Below are 20,743 nucleotides of genomic sequence, written 5' to 3' on the forward strand. Positions count from 1 at the left end.
TCTCCTGATATGCAAAAAGAAATTGAAAGGAAATATGCCAAAATGTTCCAGTGATTATTCTTTTGTGATCAAATTACATGTCACTTTTTTCTCTCCACACTTTTACAATGAGTATGGCTTTTAAATTATTTTTTAACTTGACTTTATAGAATTTAGAGAGTTAAAGATGGTCAAAGCTTTAAGTTTTCTCATGAGAAAACTTAACATTCACTTATAAACCATGTGCAACCATTTAAAGAATACTGGACCCAGCGATTTCACATCTAGGTACATACCCAGAAGAATGGATAACAGGGACACCAACAGATACATGAGTGTTCATAGCAGCATTATTCACAATAACCAAAAGCCAGAAACAACTTCTGAGTGTCCATCAACACACGGATGAAGAAACAAAAGGTCATATATACACACCGTGGAATATTGTTCAGCCCCAGGAAGGAATGAATTTCTGACACATGCTACAACATGCATGAACCTTGGTGACATGGTAAGTGAAATAAACTGGACACCAAAAGGACAAATACTATATAATTACACTTACATGAAATATCTGGAATAGACAAAGTCATAGATGCAGAAAATAGATTAGAGAATACCAGGGGCTACAGGGGAGGGAGAATGAGGAGGTATTGCTGAGTGGGTACAGACTTTCTGTTTGCAGCTATTAAAAAGTTCTGGAAATGGATAGTAGCATTAGTTGTACAATTCTGCATATGTGCTTCATGATACTAAATTGTACACTTTAAGTTGGTTAAAATGGTAAATTTTATGTATATTTTACCACAATAAAACTGCATTTTAAGAAAGAATATTGGCATCTCTTTAAATAGAGCAAAATGAAACAAAGTTGGCTTTCATCTCCACATCTAAAGGTGTGTAAGCTTAAACTCAACCCTAAATGGAGCAGTGTGCATTTGCATGTTTCGTGCTCTGAGAAACAGGTATCCAGAGCACCTCAGGTGTTCTCACTGTACTAGTGAGAGGCCCTGAGTGTGGAATACAACTGCAGCCTGGGAAGAAAGAATACGATGGGTAAGAAGAGAGCACCATCCCACACTGACCTTTCAAATGATGACTCTCTTCCTTTGCTGATGCTCAGCTTTGTGAGCCTGCATCATTATCATTCACATATGGCCTTTGAATACTTTGGGAGTTTCCGGGCATATGGCAATAGTGCAGCTATCTGGGGAATATGGCAGGGAGGGAAAAGATCAAACACACGCACACACTAACACACGTGTGAGCCATTTTTTATATACAGCCTGAGCTGTCTGATTTGGTGGTTGATACACAGCACTTCTCAAGTCACACTGAATAATGAGTGTGCCAAAGATCCCAGTGTCTGCCCAGGTAGGCCATTATTTCAAGCCATCATTAAACAGTGTTAATGCAGTATGTGGCTTGGATGAACTCTGCTAATTCATACTCTGAGGAGTTTGGTGTAACTCTTCTGGTTAAGAAACTTGAATAGGGGCAAAAAAAATGACTTTTGCAGAGCCAGAAAGCTAGGGAGTTCCTAGAGCAGATCATATTACTCATTCCGGCACATAAAATCTCTGCAAAATTTGTATGAACATTGTAAGTCAGAGCACGCTTTCTGCTTCGTGAGCTGTGCATAGCTCTAATTCTTTAGTGCAGTAAGCATTTCTTAATCATCCTTTTAAAAGGCTGACCAATATATTAAAAGGGCACCTGATTAAAAGGTAAAGAGAAACCCAAAGTAGTACTAAAATGCACCAGTTGTGTTTAACTGATGGGGAAACGGATGAAAAATAATTACAGTGAATGTCCAATGGCCTTGATGTTTTTCCAAGATAAAGTAGCAAAAAACAATCATTTATTCAGTTGAGAGAAAGATTTGCAGCTAGGCAACAGGTTACAAGGCAGTGCAGTGTTTGGGGATAAGGTTTATGCTGTGGCAATGAGAAGTCTCAAACAGTGTCCTTCAATCAGACAATCCAGTAGCCAGAAGCTCTAAATGGATTCAAGAGGAAAAACTCCAGGGACATGGTCAGCTCTTGGAAATGCAGATGATCCCTTGTCAAGGGGCAAATATGCACATGCATTTAAAAAATTGAAAAAGGAATCCTGGTTTTCAGCAAAGAGGTACCCACTGTGGGAGAATCTCTGGCCAGTCCTCCCTCACCTGGATGGCTGCAGCTCACCCAACCATCCTATCTTACAGCACTGGACTCTGTATTCTCATCCAGTGCAGACAACAGTGCTACTTCAATGACGACAGCAACTTCATCTTGCATTCCATGCTTACAGCCCTCACGTATAATCCCACTGTCCTCAGATGGAGGATGGACTCCTGAGAACCCAGGCCTGGCCCATCTGGACCCTCTCCAGCAATGTGCTCCATGTTCTGCCTCTGCTGAACTTGCTTCTGCTGTCCTAATGTTTTCTTTTTCTCTCCACCTCACAATCTTTTCTTTCTGTCTGACGTGCATCATCCCACCCTTGACCTGATTGATTCTTACTTGTCAGTCTCAGTTTAGATGTCATGTCTTCTCTAGAAGTCTTTCCTGACCCCTCTGAGTTTAGGAAGTTGCACAGGATGTCTCTCACATACTGCATTGTCCCCTTCTGGTGACTTGTCTAGACTTTTACTGTTCAATATGAGAGCCACTGGTCACATGTACCTACTCAGCACTTGAGATGTGGCTAGTCCAAATTGAGATATGCTGTAAGTGTAAAATACACATTGGATTTTGAAAATGTAGTATGAAATTAGTTTTTTTTAAATACTTAAGTTGAATGAGTATAAATAATATATTAAATATTAGATTTAGTGCTAATATTTTTATATCAATTTCATGTTAAAATGACATTTTGGATGTACTGATCAAATTAAATATATTATGGTAATTAATCTCAACTCTTTCTTATTACTCTTTTTAGTAAGGCTGTAGTGTTGTGGCTCGAAATTACAGACATGGCTTGCATTATTTTTCTACTGAACAACACTAGTCTGGGCTCTAGGATGGTGGAGCAGGCCAGTCCTGCTCAGGTAGCCTCCCTGTGTCTAGCACAGTTCATGGAACAGAACATGTTGATTCCCTCATTCATTCCCCAGATATGAGAGAGCACCTAGAGTAGGCAGGGTCCTAAAGCCACTCCCCCCAAAGACTTCCTACTCTTATCTTTGGTACCTGGACTGTGAACATCTCATCCCATGATCATGTCACCTTATAAATGTAATTAAGGTTACTAATCCCTTAACTCCAAGTTAACAAAAGAGAGATGAGTGTACCTAATTTAATCACAGGAGTCTTTCAACAGCAGAGACTTTCTTCTTTCTGCTAGCAGAAGGGAAAGTGAGAGAATTTGACACACTAGAAGGATATGCTGTGCTGAGATGGAGGGAGCCATGGGGCAGGGACCTCAGAATGCACTGAGGGATCTGAGGGTCCCCACCTGACAGCCAGCAAGGAAACAGGACCTCAGTTCTACCACCTTCAGCTCACAAGAAAGTGAATTCTGCTAACAATCTGAATGAGCTTGGAGGTAGGTGCTTCCCCAGAGCCTCCAGGTTAAAGTCCAGCCTGGCTAATACCTTGACTTTCCTCTTTTGAAACTACAGAGACAACCCAGTGGAGCCTGACTGATCTTCTGACCTACAAAACTATGAGATAATCAATGGGTACGGTTTTAAGCTACAAGTTTGTGATTTGTTATGCAGCAGTCAAAGCCTAACATAGCTCTTCTCTGTGTTGGGCAATGTGTTTGGTGACAAGGATATAACGGTAAAAAAAATAAAAATAAAAACAACAGACAAAATCCATGTCCTCATGGAGCCTGTAATTCAGGAGAAAGGCAGACAACAAATAGACTTACAAATAAATAAAAGAATGAGGATTTTAAAAATTTGTGATTTGAAGGAAATAAATACAGAGTTGTGATGGGGATGCTCAAGATTTATTCAATGGCTATGTGAAAATTATGAGGTAGATTATCTATTTTATTATACAGAGAGATATTTACATTTTTTCAGTGAAAATAGCAGATTACAATTTTATGTGTGTAATTCAATCTCATTTTTGCCTCAATACACATAAACATTAGCATTGCACATGTGTATACTAGAATATCGTTAATTACTTCTGGACAGTGGTTTTACATTTTCTTCTTTAGAATTTTGTTGTTGTGCTTTTTGGATATTCTAAATCAAAGAATGTGTAACTGGTGTCATAGTAAAATAGAAAACTATTTGCATTGTGAAAAATCTTGAGTTGGTTCTTCCAAAGGGAACCCGGCAGTGGGTGTGCAGGGGTGGGGGTGGGTTTGGAGGTGGGGCGGGGGAGTTGAGGGGCAAGCCGAGTACAACAGACAGATTCCACCCCAGGACCAGCGCCCCCAGGAGAGCAGGCTATAAATGTGTGGTATCTCACAAATATGCCTTCAGACTGTTTTTCTTTGGAATAAAGACACCTGCCAGATTATAGCTTTCTTCTCCTGGCCTTTCAGTAGTGATTTGCAGAAACAGGCTGGGAGAAAGGGGTCTTTGGTAAACACGGAGGGGTTAAAGGGGAAACTGTTTAATAACAGTAGTAAAACGCAGGCTATTTTTGACATCTGGGTTAATGTCCATTACGCTCCATGTGCTTTCCAAATGTGAGCCGTGTGCCCCCAGGTACAAAAACAGACACCCATTCACTATGGCTTTGGATGCCCCAACATTGCACAGGGTGCCCACATAAAAGGACGCCCCCCTTAGGCTAATTAACAAGGGTTTGAAGAGACAAGCTCCTTTTAGGGGGCAGTAGGCATTGTGCAGAGCAATTCCACTCAGCGACTCTGCTCATAGGAAAACCCAATAGAGTCGTTTCTGCTACAAAAAAAAAAAATTCTATAACTACATCTGTGTTATTACTTAACATCTTTTAAAATGGGCCGGAATGGGTTTCCCATTTTCCTCATGAAGATTTATTTATTATTGTTGTGATCAAAGTGGCAACAAATTATGTTAAATCATTTAATTTTCTTGATAGGAGCAACCACCTTGAAGCCATAATTCAAAAATATGAGTGGAGAGCAGCATTTTACCTTGTGAGTGGCCTCCTACAGCTCCACAGGGCAATAAAATGTAACACTTCAGAGCCCAGAGGTTTGGGGGCAGGGTGGGTGGGGGCGGCCAGTAAGCCCTGGCTTGGGATTGCAAACTGCTGTTTGCAATGAGAGCTTGCTGCTGGGCAACTCAGAGATTCCGAACTTCATCTTTGGTTTCTGTCTGGTAGTGCAACCATTCAATATTTTATTTATTTTTTTAAATTTTATTTATTGATTTGAGAGAGAGAAAAAAAACATGGATTTGTTGTTCTACTTATTTATGTATTCATTGGTAGATTCCCGAGAGTATGTGCCCTGACCAGAGATTGAACCACCAGCTTTGGTGTACGGGGACAATGCTCTAATGAACTGAGCTATCTAGCCAGGGCCACCACAGTATTTTAAATGAAGGAAATCAGACCGATTCAGATGAGTACATAAAAATGGCAACATACTAGTACACTGCTATGTGTCCTTAGGATTTATTTATGACATTATTATTGGGGTCAGAATTATTCATAGCTAACGTTTGGTGCATGCTGTCACAACTACAACATCGTGTGCTTCTGCATGAATTACCTCAAATGAGTTGGACAATGCCACGGCACTGACCTGGTTGCTAGTCCTGAGCAGCTAAGGAAACTGAAGCTTAAGGGAACTGAATGCTTTGGGTCAAATTCCTACCATCCTGGGGTCTGACTTGCAGCCCAGAGCCCATTCTCTTTACCATGAGTCCAGGACTCGCTAAGCTTTAGTCTTTTGTGTTCTATCATCCCAATTTTGTAATCTCTCCATTACACCTGCCACATTTTTTTTCTTTAAAAAATCTTTTCTAAAAACTGAAATTTCCTTTTTAAGAGGAATTTTCTTAATACCATAATGGTGCCAGTATTTGTCCAACACACATTTTAATATGTGTATAGTTATTAAATGAAAGTGCTCACCCACCTAACACCTAAAACTATCCCCTGTAGAAGTGCAATGCCCTGCCTGTCCTGGCCTTGCCTCGGAGACCATCTTCTTTGCCCGGTGGTGACCAGGTGCTCCAGTGGGCAGCACCTGGCACGTGTCAGCTGGGCTTGCACATGAACCATACTTGGGCCACCAGCCACCCCCAGCACCACCTCAGGAAACATTTTAGCTTCCTTGGCTGCAGGCCAGGCTTCTATCTTCTCCAGGGCAAACAGCTGGCAGCAAAAGTAAAAATCAAAAGTCTGCCACTCAACATCAGCGTTAGGTACTCTATGCAACTTTTAAAATATTTGCTGAGATGAAATGTATTTTTAGTTGTAATTTTTTCTTAAAATAATAACTTCATTAGCATAAGGGACTGCCCATAAGCCAAGAGCTTTGTCACTCTACTTCCGGATTTCTCAGTCTTGGTCTTGTGGACGTTTGGGGCTGAGCAATTCTTTGTTGCGAGGCCTGTTCTGTGCATCATAGGATGTTTAGCAGCATCCCCAGCCTCTACCCACTAGCTGCCAGTAGCGTCACCCCCTCACCCAATCACGACAATAAAAAGTGTATCCAAATATTGCCAAATATCCCTTGAGGGAAAATATCACACCCAGATGAGATCCATTGGTCTAATCTATTTTTTAAATTTAATTGGTTGACTGTGCTGTTTTAAATACAATTATATTTTAATAAGATATACTTGCATACATGTATCTACCAACCTATACAAGATATAAATAATTTGTGGAAAATTAGAAATGAACTTCTAAGCTGCTATCATATTATTTCTGATGCAGCTGCAGAGATTTAAGTGTCCCATGAACATAGGTACAACCTAAGTAATAAAAATAATAAAAATGTACAGCCTATCTGACATAAAATAGAAATGCCACAATCCTGAGATAGCAAGACACCTAAGACACTTGCTGAGCTAAGTGAAAAGGTAAAATCTAGTTTAAATTTATAGCATTCCTTCAGTGTCCCTCCAGGAGTTTGGCATTTTGCCAGGGTTCCTTGTTAAAAATTTGTTAAACGTGTTTGGCATTAATGCAAACACAAAGTGGTCATTTGTTACAAATTCTATTGGAATGCATTCATTTAAGGCAATGAAGTAGTTACTAGAAAAGAAAAAAATGTTCATTAAGTACATTTTAAAAATACAATGATGTATGCAGTGTGTAACTGTGGCGCCCTAGTGGCTATATAAATCGCTGACAGAATAACCACACATTGTGTTTAGTTTGAAATTGGAATCTTTTAAACATAACTGATAGAACAAAAACTGGTTTTGTTTGTTGTCAAAACCAATGTTAGTCTTTCTTTTCTGAACTAGTGAAAATAACCAAAAGTTTGGCATACAATTTCTAACATCTCAAATCAGTGAAATGTATAGGTTAAATCAATGATTCGGGAATCTTTGGGGGTGTCGTGAATGACATCGGAGACAGGGCCAGTTCAACTGGCAGAACACCCACACTCCAGAGATCCAGGTGAAGCCCTGGAGAACCCCACTCAGGGAGGCCCATACCTCCATGCCATCATCTGGTATATCAGGTTGTTAGATTACCTGCAGAGGAAAAACCACCCACTTGCATCACCAAGACATTGGGATCCTATGAGAACATATCCTAACCTGGTGTACAGAACTTCCACCTTCCTGACCCACCCTCAACTGTTCATATAAAGGAATTATTGCTGAGTAATGGTGACTCCTTTGTTCCCCAACCAAATGGTTCTGAAGCTCAGCTTCTAGAGAAAGAGGCTATTTGACATTCTATGAAGTTTGGCCCTGCATCATAGCTTCCAATTGATGTTTAATTTAGCATGGACTATATCATTTCAGGGTCCCTAAATGCTTGCTAAGAGCTGATCTTAAGGCGAATAGAAAATGCAGACTTCACAAGAATATTCAGAAATTATTCACAGCTTTCTCCCTACCCCTCCTGCCCCATTCAGACATACTTATTGCCTTGAAGATGCCCAAATAATAGAATCTCAGTGGCCCCTGAACCTCTCTTTAGGTTGGCCTCTTTTGCCATCTGAGGTAGGTATTATCCAGGCTGCCCTCGAAGGGGATGGATCTGGGATCTCTAAGCCCTGAGCTCTTGAAACATTCTCTCGTTCAAGGGTAGAAACATTCTCTAGTCAGGCTTAGACAAAACCTAGCATCCTGCACATGGCCTGGAGAATTTTGCCTTTCCCCTCACAAATGACAAACAGAACTAGAAAGCAAAAAGTCAAAGAATATCAAAGGGAGAAAATACTTATCTGTAGAAACAACATGATACAAAAGGTAAGAGACACACCTGAGTGTTAAAGAGCACATCTTGGTTTTATATTATTCAGTGGGCCCTCTTTTAGGAAAGGAATACACAGATAGCTGACTGCTCCAAACTTGACAAAAGGAAGTATATGGCTGTGTGAACACATCAATAGGGGCCCCTCCGGCGTCTTGGGAAGGTCTGTGTACTCGAGGGACTTCAAATTTAAGCCCCATTAGCTCCTGGACATATCCTGTCTGCCTGAACTTAAAGTTGGTTTCTGAGATAGCATTTTCAAATTCAAATGAGAATAAAGTAAAACATTTTTTAATTCCCTTACTGAAAAGAATTCCATGTTAGGATGAGCTTGCCAGAGAAACAGAGATGTCTCTGCAGCGCGGGTGCTCAGAAAGCTGATGCACCTCTGAAGAAAGAGTCAGCAAGGCACTCTGGAGAATCTGAAACACTAAGGAACAATTTGATATCTCAAGTTTGCCGACCAGAAGTGACTCAGATGACAAGTGTTTACAACAGAATCTTCATAGAGCCAATAATGGCAATTAGTCCCCAGGATTTGAAGGCACCCTTCCCGCCTTGCTGAGGTGGAATGCCATTTACTCTTGGGCCAGGGACTAATTAGGGGTCTCTTTTGAAGATCAAGGTTTTGCGATCCCTGCTTCTTAATAACATGGTTTGCCTGTCGGCCACCTGGGTCCAGGCGAGACCTCCCTTTCCCCCACCCCAAATAACAGGCATTGCCTTAGGCCAGGAGCAAGTGTGGGCAGGAAAGCACACATCCAGGCAGGCGAGCAATTTAACCTCTTCACCGCCAAGGTCCTGCAACCCAGTGCTTGACTGGGCTGCCTAGAAATGGAGATAGTGACCTCGTTTCTCAGGCACAACTGAAGGCCTGTGTGTAAAGCAAAGAAATCACCTTCAAGGTGCAAATGACATGCAGCTACTTTCTTGTGTGGGAAGAGAGGCAGGAAGACTTCACTTTTCAAGATGAGTAGTGAGTCAAGGGGCTCTTTGCGTTTGCTTCACCTTGGGCCATTTCCAGAACTGATTTTAAAAGTGACTAACTAAAGAAGGCTGGAGGCAGAGGAGGAGGACAGTCAAGTATACCTTCTGGAGCCCTTATCTAACTGTCATTAGACCCAGAGGCCAAGGTGCTGGCCTCTGTGGACCTCTCATCGGGGACCCTGCAGCCTTGCTGTAGGAGGCTGACTGGCTTCTATGCTCTTTAAGACAGGGTGGGGGAGAGGCCAAAACAGCAGGAAAAGTAAGCTGCAAAGAATTAAAGTTGTAACAACTTGGGCAAAGTACAAACAGCCATGGAGGTTGGTCCTTTGGCTGTTGACACACTCTGGCCTGGGTCCGTTGTGGTCACTAAACCCATTAGCGTTCCAATGTGGCAACAGCTAATGTAGCAAGTTCAATGTGTTTTTGTTTAATTTCTAAATGCTGGGTGCACGCCGGCAGTGATGGCAGTGGGAGGCAGGCAACCTCACTGCCATAAACACAGTCATCATTGTCAGCAATCTGAAAATCATTTCTTAAACTATTTATTTTTGGCAGATAGGGGCTGAATGGAGTTTTGCATTTGATTAACTGTACTTTAATTTCAACGTGCTTCAAACTTTTTTGTGTTTTCTTTTTTTCTGTCGTAACACAATGCAAGAATTTATTGAAACTGACTACACACTACACCCATCTTCCACAAGAAATATAAGCCATTTCTATATCTACTTATGTACAATGATGAATAAAGGTTACACAGTGCGTTCACATATTCATCTTCAACTCTTCCTCATTGAGAGACTGTTGATGGCAGAGAGAATAATTTCGTATCCATCTTTTTCTTCCAGGTCCAGAGAATTTTTTTCTATGTGTTTATACCTCATCATTCAATTCTTTCTTTAAAGTGAATTTACTGGGGTGACATTGGTTAATAAAACTATATAGGTTTCAGGTGTACAATTCTATAATACATCATCTGTGTATTGTGTTGTGTGTTCACCGCCCAAACTTTTTTGTGTTTTCTAAGCAACTACCAAATCAGAGTTCTTGCAACAAAAGAAACTAGCCCTCTTGGGGGAAGAGACTCCTTTAGTAGGTGGAAAGGGAAAAGGAAAATGTATAAACACAAGCTGTCAAACAGCTGAGTGAAGTCAGGTTTTTGAGAGATATTCAGGGTCCCTGAGCCCTAGGAGCCCTAGTCCACACTCACCTGCAAAGAAAGAAATATGGAAAAAGCTACCTTATTTTAGTCTGTATAGTTGGACATGAAATGAGTTCTTAAATGGACACAAAGGCAAATTCAGGTTGCATTTTATATAATCTTCGAGCTATCTTTTTGAAAAGTACAAGAATCAATCCTTCTTTCATTCTTCCCTCCCTTCCTCTCTCCCTCCCACAATTTTTAAAGCATCTACCAGGAACCATGATAAGTCCTGGGGACATGTGGTTGAATGAGAGAGATGCTAGCTCTGACTTCATGGAATACACATCTAGTGACATGTAGGACATTATATTCAACGAATAATTAAACTGCACATGTGATTCCTTAATTAAAATAATGGCAAGTACCAAGAAGAATGACCCATCAACATTCACTGAGCACAGACTCTTTTGTTTTATGGCATCCACTCTTCACACTCTGAAGAGGTTGCTATAACTAACACATTGCACTGTTCCAGAAACAGGCACAGAGAAGTAAAGTTACTCAGTCTCACAGCTAGTATGTGGTGGGGCCATGGTGTGATTCTCCCACACTGAGATATCAAATCTCCAGCTTACAGGAACACATTAGAGCCCTGACCTAGTCTGACAGGAGGGTTGGAAAAGATTTCCAAGGAAGTAACATCCCCGATGGTGTGCATATGCCTACTGAAAGAGAATCTCTCCTCCTCCTTCTCCTCCCCCCTCTTCCTCCTGTTTTTCACAGGGCTAATTGAAGAAGTAAGTCTGTAGATTTCTATGCATTCCTAGAGTTTTGTTCAGACTCTCTCCTTTCAAATAGATTTTTCATCTGTGCTCTTTGTCTTTCATCATGAGCTCACCTACAGCCTCCTTCAAAAACCTGTACTTCAGAGCATCAAGACACATGCATCCTCCTTCCCCTCCAAGAGTTTGCATTGTAGACTTCCAGGTTCATGGTATTTTGGATGATTAATCACTTTTAAATATGAAAAAAATTAACATGTCTGAAGCATTCTTCTCCACTGTCAAATGTTTCGCTTTAACATAGATCCAGAATGTCTCCTTTTCCCAGTGATTCCAAAGCAATACATTTTCTGTTGAAAATTCAACTGCAGAAATCCCATCCAGAAGCCCCAAGCAATATATCTTAACATCTTAATTTCATTTAGGAGGAATGCAGTGATTGATCATTTATCATTCTGAGATTGAGTGAACTATCTGGAGGATTTCAATCTATTGCTTCTATCCAACTGATGGGATATTCACATGTCTTCTGGCTGCATGAGGGCTTTGGGGTCTAAGTTACCTTTGAAGGAGTGGGATGCTAAAAAGATTATTGAGGGAGGGCCTGCTTTTACCAGCAGAGTATAATTCCAAGGCTTGACTTGCTCAAAATTAGAGCGTCCCCCAGTGATGACCAGAATGTCTGCTCCTGAGTTACCCCTACTCCTCCATCCCTGCACATGGAATCTTGCTTTCCTGCCCTTATCTTTTCATAGGTAACTGGAAAGTCCTGGGGAAAACCTTGACATGAAAGCTACTTGGCTTCTCATCTAGGAGATTTCTAGTTAACCTAAAGCTATTTTGTCAAAAAGGAATTTTTACTGCATTATAAATAAAATGGCACCTTCCCGAGATATCTGGGCCAGGCCATTGGCATATCAACTGCCATTTTTGTTTCCATATAGGACATCATTATAATCTATTCTTGTTGGGTAGGGTTGCTCGTCAGCCGCAAAATTGGCCAGAATGCTACAGAACAAGATTATTGGAGTACCTACACACCCACTGATCTTGTGATAGATGTGGGGGTGGGAGCAGGAAACAAAAACATGCTCCTCCAGTCCAAGTATGTGCTTCATAGGGGTAGATCCCAATTAAGTACCTAGTCTGTGTTTTACATGATTAGGTTTTAAGAAACACACATAGAACACTATGCCTCCAAAATCACAACCAATCTACAAATATGCATATACAGTTTTCTCAGAAAGTCCATCAACCAATGGGCCACCTTAAAGGGATACAATGCTGTCCCCTCAAAAAATGAGGAGTTTGAGAAAAGCAGAGGTTATTTCAGAAGGAATTGAAGGTCAGGTACATTTGCACACTGCTAAAAAGTAGACATGCTCTCTGGTTTGAGTTTGCATGTAATTCCATGCTGAAGTCTGTACCTATAGTTCTATATGAAGCACATGGTCCTCCATCTGCCATCTCCTGCTCCTGCTTAGGAATAAGTGAACTCAGTAATTTTCACTGGGATTGATGGGCTCCAAGTGTAACTGAGAGAGTAACACTGGGCCACTCAGGTGGACCCATTTTCCCAGACGTTGGGAGGCTTTGGAGTGGAGGCACCTTGAGAGGGAATTCCTGCACTTCTTTTCCCATTGGTCACTTTAAAAATTAAAGAGGGGAAAACACATTTTCATAATACATGAACTGACTGGAAGTTTCCTTGTTAAATCCCAAGGTCCTGGCAGATGGAGGCTAGTTTAACTCTTCTAAGATAGGCCTGGAATCCAGGATTGAGGACTAGGAAATACCTTGGTGAAAAACTGGGCCAGAGCTCAAGGAGCCAGGGCATGACAAAGTGAACCCTTGAGGCATAACATCAGTAGGTCTGAAGGTGCCCTTGGAGCCACTTCCAAAGCTCAGTTCAGCAGGACTCCTTGTTTCTCTAGCAGTCCACATATGACCCAGGCAGGGTATACCAGTGGTCTCAGCTTTGCTGCCGAGGAGTTCCTTACGATCCAGCCCCATTTGATATTGCAACCCCATGAAAAAGCACAAGAAATTCCTGACTGGCAGTGACTCCAAACTATGAAGCAGGCAGATTCCTCCTGCAGGAGGAGGCACATAACTGGGTCCACCTTCAGGATTTCCAAAACATGCAGTTCTGTCTGCCTGGAGAACCTTCCCCATCACCCTTTACCTGGTTGCTTTCTGCTTGTCCTTAGAGGTCAGCTTATGGGCTACTTCTTCAAAGGGGATTCCCTTGACTTTGTTCCCAATCAAATCCCCTTGCTAAACACTCCTTTAGCATGTTCTCCCACTTTGACCCCATATGCTCTTGTTTTTGAACAAGTTGGCATTATGTGTTTGTGTTAGTATTTGGTTAATGTCTGATTGCAGCTTTGGCTGCCTTCACAGGGACAGGCTATGCATGTCTTGCAGTATTCCTTATATGTCTGCCATATAGTAGGTGCCAAATAAATAGTGAATTAAGGGGAGAGGTGAATGTATTGATTACAACAAATGTTCACCATGTGTTATTATGTGCCGGGAATAGTCCTGAATGTTTACAGCAGTGATTTTCCACGTTGGCACTATTGACGGTTTGGACTGTATAATTCTTTGCTGTGGAGCTGTACTGTCTTTTGAAGGAGGTTGAGCAGCATCCCTGTCCCCCACCCACCAGATGCCAGTGGCACTCCCCACCCCCTCCCACATCATGACAATCAAAAATGTCTCCAGACATTGCCAAATGCCTCCTGGGAGGGCCACCCCATTCCACACTCCCTGTTGAGGACCACTGATGTGCACATATTAACACATTTAATCTTTGCAATCACCCCATGAACTGGGCACTGTTATTTTCCTTCTGTTAATGTAAAGAACAGTGAGGCCCAGAGTTGTTAAGTAACCTGCCTAAAGACACATATGTGCTAGGAGAAGCTGAACCAGGTCAGAGGCAGTTCAGTTTCTCCCTTTAAAGAGGTGTTGGAATGAGAAAGGAATGGCTCAAGTTAATGTATGTAAGAGGTAACCAGTGTGGGACTGAGGCCTTGCCTTCCTCACCTTCACCCAGGCAACTTCTTGGCCATGGCCCTGGGCTGCATTTCCAGACTATCCCAAACTAAGTCCCCCCTTCACTGGGGCTCAGCTGGGTTTCTGGAGGAACTCCTCATAGATTAGAAGTAGCAGCGTATCTTCTTTTCACTGACTGTTTCTCTTTCCCTGGGTCAGTGGTCAGCGCTGTCCAGCCCCTATGGGAGTAAGGCTATCAGGAACCAGCAAGGTGAAGTCAAGGCCACCTCTCTCCTAGGCCTAGGGAAGGTTGGCTGGAATGTGATAGGGAACCTGGGATTCAGACTCAGGTCTCCCTATATCTCACCATGGGGGGGGAGCAAGTTCTAGACTGCAGCTGAGCCAAGCCAGGTGGCAGTCTAACTTTCTGTACCCACTCACGTGACTCCATTACAGGATGCTCAGTTTGTCTGACAAAGATGGGTGAGAAGGATGGCACTGCCTACCTGTGGGGGTTGCCATGAGACAGGGCCTAACAGGAGCTCTGCACATGTGAACCACCTATCACTTCTCCCTTTTCTAGTTTAAGTGACCTCAGGTAAGTCATTTAACCTCTCCGAGCCTCAGTTCTTTTAATCTACAAAGTGAAGATAATAATTCTAACCTCTCCAGGTGCTTGAGAAGATAAAATAATATGATTTTTTTCTGTAAAGCAGAGCTGCACAATCATAGTGATGTGTAATAGGTACTCAATTACCAATAGTTCTTACTACCTCCTTCTCTATACTAGCACAGACAGAACAGAGCTGGGCATCAGGACCAGCTTGATCCAGATGCACAAAGCTCCAACCCAGGTTCTACAGGGAGCACATCACAGGGGCTCGGAAGGAAGAGAGGGAGAAGGAACCCACACCTTCCCCCAAACTGCAAGTGCCATGTGTTTGACCTGCGGCAACTCCGGCAGCCAGCCACGTTGGCAGCCTCTCCCTTTCTCTTTGGGCCCTTCCTGTTGGCACAGCTCATCCATTTTACAAAGCCTCAGTAGGGGTTTTTCACAGCTCCAGCTGTTAGATAAACTTTCAAGGATATTTCTGTGGCAGGTACAAACCTGGACAGGAAGCCTCAGGAAGAAATCCTAAATTAATTATATGTCAACATTTAAGCCACAAGAAGGAGCAGTTGTCATAAATTTTGGGGAGGTTAGAATCCAATTTTAGTTGTAAATGTGAGCAAGCTCACTGACTCACTTGTGAATGGTGCCAACAAAATGATATATTTTACATTCTTTCACAGCTTGTTTTGGCAAAACACAATGAATGGGGTGGGGGAGGATTACCGTTTTTATTTTTCAGTGGGCCAAAATGTTCAATCATACAAAAGAGCTATACCACACATGTGCCAAAGCAGAAGAAATTAGCTCAGTTTACCCACTTTTTCCATTGCCATCCACCTTTATTGAGAAGGGAACTGGGGCTGAAAACTCAAAAGGAGGCCACAGGTACTCCATCCCCTTCAGGATAGCCCAAGGCTGGACATTCCCCTCAACAAACCATGCCTGCCTTGGAACTGCCCTCCTGGTCTGTCCTCAGACCTGATCAAACCCTGCCATGACAACAGTCTCTCTGAAAGGCACTTTCTCTGAGCATTGGAGCCTGCATGAATTTGGTGGCAGGTAGTCATTGGCAGAAAGGCAGAAATGCTTTTAATTTTCACAAAATTAGGAAGGCAGCTGAGCTCCTGTTATTCTTTTTGCTTTCTGCTTTTTCTTTTAGTCAACTAATTCAATTCAAGAAGCATATATTTTTGCCAGCCATCAGCTAGGACTGTAAGGGGAGTAAGATACAGACACTAATATTAAAGCCTTACAGCCAAGTAAGGCCATAGACAAGCCAGGAAACAACAGCAGCACAGTGTGATATGCGAGCTGAGGGGGCAGGACAAGGGGTCTGGGAGGCACCTGATACAGTATCAGGGAGAGTCAGCAAAGACTTCTCATGGGCAGTACCTTCCAGGTTGAGAAGTGAGGAACAAGAAAGAGGAGTTAGCCAGAAGAAGACAGAAGGAAGGCATTTTCTGGCTGGAGATGCAGAGTACAGAGAGGCCTGAAATTCAGAACCAGTGCAAGGCCCACGCGTAGAACTGCAAGCACAAAGGACAGCTGAATGTGGAATATGAAAGGAGAAACAGTAGCGACAGAGTGATGAGGAAGCAAGGCCGAGCCACCAGGACTTTGTGGCTATACTGGGGATGCTTCCCTGAGGGCAGCAGAATACTTCTGAAGGGGAGTGAGTAATTTGGGAGGGTCCCTTTCAGGCAACATGGAGGCTGGATGGGGGCAGCTGATGAGGCTGTGGGGAGGTATACAACCTTTACTTAAGGGACAAACAACCCCATGGGTAGGGTATAGGTTGAAATGTTCAAGTACCTGTGAATGTGGCCTTATTTGGAAATAGGGCCTTTGCAGATATAATTAAATTAAGATGAGGGCATACTGAATTAGGGTGGGTCTTAATGTAATGACAAGTACCCATTTAAAAAGAGGGAAATTTGGATACAGGGAGAATGCCATGTCACAGCAGAGGCAGAAAGTGGAGTGATACATCTACCTGTCGAGGGACACCAGGGATTACCAGCAAGCACTAGGCACTGGAAAAAGGCAAGGGAGGATCCTCCCCTAGAGACTTCAGAGAAATTATGGCCCTGCTGATGCCTTGATTTTGGACTTCAGGACTCAGAACTGTGAGAGAATAAATTTCTTCTGTTTTAAGCCATCCAGTCTATGGCACTTGGTCACAGCAGCCCTAAGCAAACTAACACAGGAGTCATAGTGGACCACTGTATTAACACTTCCAACACTGCTCTCAACAATGCCAAACATCAAGCTGCCTGTTCACTGAGACTGCTGGGGTCCACTGCAGATAGGGAAATCTGAGACACAAGGAGCATCTCCCCTTGACCCTGGCTTCCTGTGACCTGGGTGAGCAACCAGTGCTTGGTAGCCTGACATGGCCTCTCCCAAGACTGGCCATCCATGAGAGAGTTAACACCAAAAGTCAATATTTGTCCACATGCAACAGTGGTGTTTGCACTATGGAAGCCCCAACAGGGTTTTTTCCCCCCTTTCCCAGAGGTTTCAATCCATGTGGTCTTTTGTGTCTGTGTGTGTGTGTCTTTTTTTTAAAAGATTTTATTTATTTATTTTTAGAGAGGGAAGGGAGGGAGAAAGAGAGAGAGAGAGAAAAACATCAATGTGTGGTTGCTGGGGGTCATGGCCTGCAACCCAGGCATGTACCCTGACTGGGAATCGAACCTGTGACACTTTGGTTCACAGCCCGCACTCAATCCACTGAGCTTCGCCAGCCAGGGCTCTCTGTGATCTTTAATCCATGGAGTAACCTTGTCCTAAGGAAACCCCTGAAGATGAGCCAGGAGGGACAAAAGTCCCAAACAGTAAGGAGGCTCTGGCAGGGAGTGGCTCAGGAAGCATGATGGGACTGGTCCCAGGGCCAGGGGGGTTGGGGCGAGAGGACTCTGCTCACATCTCTATGCTTGTATTGCTGGTGGGCTGGACTTCCTCATGCAACTCAGCTGAACTCCCAGCTGGAAGTGCTAATATCATCTGCCTCCCAGGGACACAAGCGGACACAGCTGATGGATTCAAGGCCAGCAGAAGCACACATGTCCCCACACCTCCTGCGAGAGAAGGAGCTGCCCTGCCACCCTGGTTCTGCCTGAGTGAGGGTTCAGGAAGCACCTGCAGGACCACTCAGAGCCTAGCACAGTGTCTGGCACTAGGAGGTACTTAATGAATGAATAAGTAAATGAATGAAGACCATGCGGTTTTTACTTCACCTAAATTTGAGTTCAATCCTGGCCTGGTTAATGGGTAGCTGTGTAACCTTGAATGAGAAATTGTACTTTCCTGGTTCTTAACTACCTCACCTGTGAGACAGAGATACTAAAAATATAGAGGTGCTGAGAGGATTAAATGAGATCATACATATATGCACTTAGTGAAGTGCCTGATAGAAATTGGGGCTCAACAGACATAAGCTATCACAATTATCATTCTTTTTCTTCATGAAATCGTGTAACAGAAGTGCTAATATTTGCCAATTGTAGACTCTGAAGGAGGAGCTTGGGAGGAGAAGAGAGTGTGGATAAATCCTCATAAGAATTCAGTTTGCAAACTCTTATTGCCTTGGTCACTATTGGCTGTCATGACAACTCTGTGACACAGGTCAAGGCTGTCATTTCCACTTCCTATAAGAAAATCTGAAGTTCACAGCAGTTAGGAAACTCAGGAAAATTCAACCTAGTGATAAGTGGCAGAACAAGATCCAAATGCAGAAGTTTTCCTATCATATCAATGACAGACAGAGCACAGAGGCACTCAATGACTCTTTCCTGAATGAATGAACTTGACCCAATTTCAAAATGCTCTTCAGAACTGGGCAGGGAAATAAGGACTGAAAAAATTAAGATGGAAGCATCTGGAGACCTGCCTGGGGACCACTTCCTGTGTGGGTTTGAGCAAGTCAGAACCCCTTCTCTGACCTCTGCCCCTAAATCTCGTGTAGTTCTCAAACCCTAGGAGAGGGTAATAAAAAGAAATCTGAAGTTACTGACTAGCAGTCATTTAATTTCCTAAGCCTCAGTTTCCCTATCCTTCCATGTATGAGCCCACAAGCTTTCTCTGAGGCTCAACGTGATATGTACATGAAAGGCCTCTGTTCTGCCAGTAGCACTGATATTAAAAAGGATGAAGCAAAATATGATGGCAGATTGGAAAAGAGAATCGGAAGGAAATGCCCCAAGATAAAAATGCATTAATATTAACCAACAGGTTTCTTCAGAACAGCAAAGAATGAAACAATAATTTGGAAGAAATAAAACTCAGCCTAGGGAAAGTCTGCCAGAGGGAGCGGAAATGAAGGCACAACCAAGTGGCCCTTGGCTTACCTATCTGGAAAACACAAGATAAAAAAGATTCTTTGTAAACCAATATTTGTAAAAGCCCCACTGGGCTTTGTGCCTGCACAGACTGCCTATTATCTTGGCAAAGGATGAAAACAAGTGAATTCTTATTTAAAACAAGTATGAAGCAAATTCAGGTAAATGTTATCACATCATTGTAAGGTACCACTTACTGAATACCTACTATGTGCTAGGCACTGTGCTGGGGACTGTGCATAGATACTAAATTCGGTAAAAAAAAACCCCCACAAAAATTAGCACTCATAAGGCAGGCTAAAGAGTCAATCATACATATTCAGAAATTTTCATAAGTTTATTTGTTGAACAGCTATCTCTTGCATGTTCATAAGATGGTGAATATGGCACTGTTTGGTATACATATGATGATGGACAAGGTCTAATCCCTTTCTGCAAATCAAGATTTCTTGGCCCTGGTTGGTGTGGCTCAGTGGACTGTACAACTGCCTATGAGCCACAGGATTGTCGGTTCAATTCCCAGTCAGGGCACATGCCTGGGTTGCAGGCCAGGTCCTAAGTAGGGAGCACGAGAGAGGCAACTACACATTGATGTTTCTCTCCTTCACTTTCTCCCTCCCCTCCCCTCTCTAAAAATAAATAAAATCTTTAAAAAAAGATTTCTCAATGTCAGCACTTCTGACTTTCAGGACCAACACTACTTTATTTGATAATTTGTTGTTTTTCAGGAGTATGTTATGAATTGTAGGAGGTTTAGCAGCATCACTGGCCTCTATCCACATAGATGCCAGTTGTGCCCTAGTTTGACAACCAAAAATGCCTCCAGACCTGGCCAAATGTCCTGGGAGTAGGGTGGGAGTTGCTCTTAGTTGAGAGCCAGTCCCTTAAGTAAAAAGATGAGGAAAATGAATCTTAGAGAAGCAAAGTCCAAGGCTGCACAGCTAGTAAGAGCACCCTAGTAAAGGCAGAATCAGAGCTGATTTTTGGCACTGACATGACTTTGTTTCCGTATGTTGAGATTTGGAGGTGGGAGTATCCAGACTAGAGCCATTGTGATCTTGTCCTGTTTACTGTCAATGCATGACCACCCTGCATCTCTAGCTTTGCATTCGTTGGCTTTTTCTCACCCTACCTGCCAAATTTTATCAGTCACAAACATTTAATTCTTCAAAGTTGGAGAAACTTCTAGGTAACCCACATTCTGAACCCAAGACATCCCTGAGCATTGCTACAGACATAGATCAGTTCTCCAGTGAGGCTCTGGATGGCCCTTTGGAACACAGTTCAAGTTTTGATTCTTTAAACAGTAACTCAGTGGGGATGTACAGAAAGTCTTAGAGAATTGTTAGACTTCAAAGTTGTCTTTCAGTTCCAAGAGTAGCCTAACCTTTGTAAAGGTTACTCTGCAAATACATGCAAGTTAGGAATTCCCTGGGAGAATGTCTGCCAGGATCCTAAGCCTACATTCATATCTAATTTATAATCACCCTGGAAAAAAATGGGTTCCTTTTACAAGGAGCTCACATTACCCCTAGTCTGGCATTGTGCAGAGGAGTGACAGGTGCAATTTA

The 20,743-nt window shown here is 42.7% G+C and overlaps 1 protein-coding gene across 4 annotated transcripts in view; it reads right to left on the reverse strand.

The window, feature by feature from the left end:
* The window catches only part of ERC2 (ELKS/RAB6-interacting/CAST family member 2), a 943,617-nt gene that overhangs the window by 3,186 nt on the left and 919,688 nt on the right, over nt 1-20,743 (reverse strand). The window lies entirely within an intron of this gene.

The sequence above is a fragment of the Phyllostomus hastatus genome, unplaced genomic scaffold (assembly GCF_019186645.2).
Source record: "Phyllostomus hastatus isolate PE091 unplaced genomic scaffold, TTU_PhHast_1.1 phas_contig_16, whole genome shotgun sequence".
Taxonomy (NCBI): domain Eukaryota; kingdom Metazoa; phylum Chordata; class Mammalia; order Chiroptera; family Phyllostomidae; genus Phyllostomus; species Phyllostomus hastatus.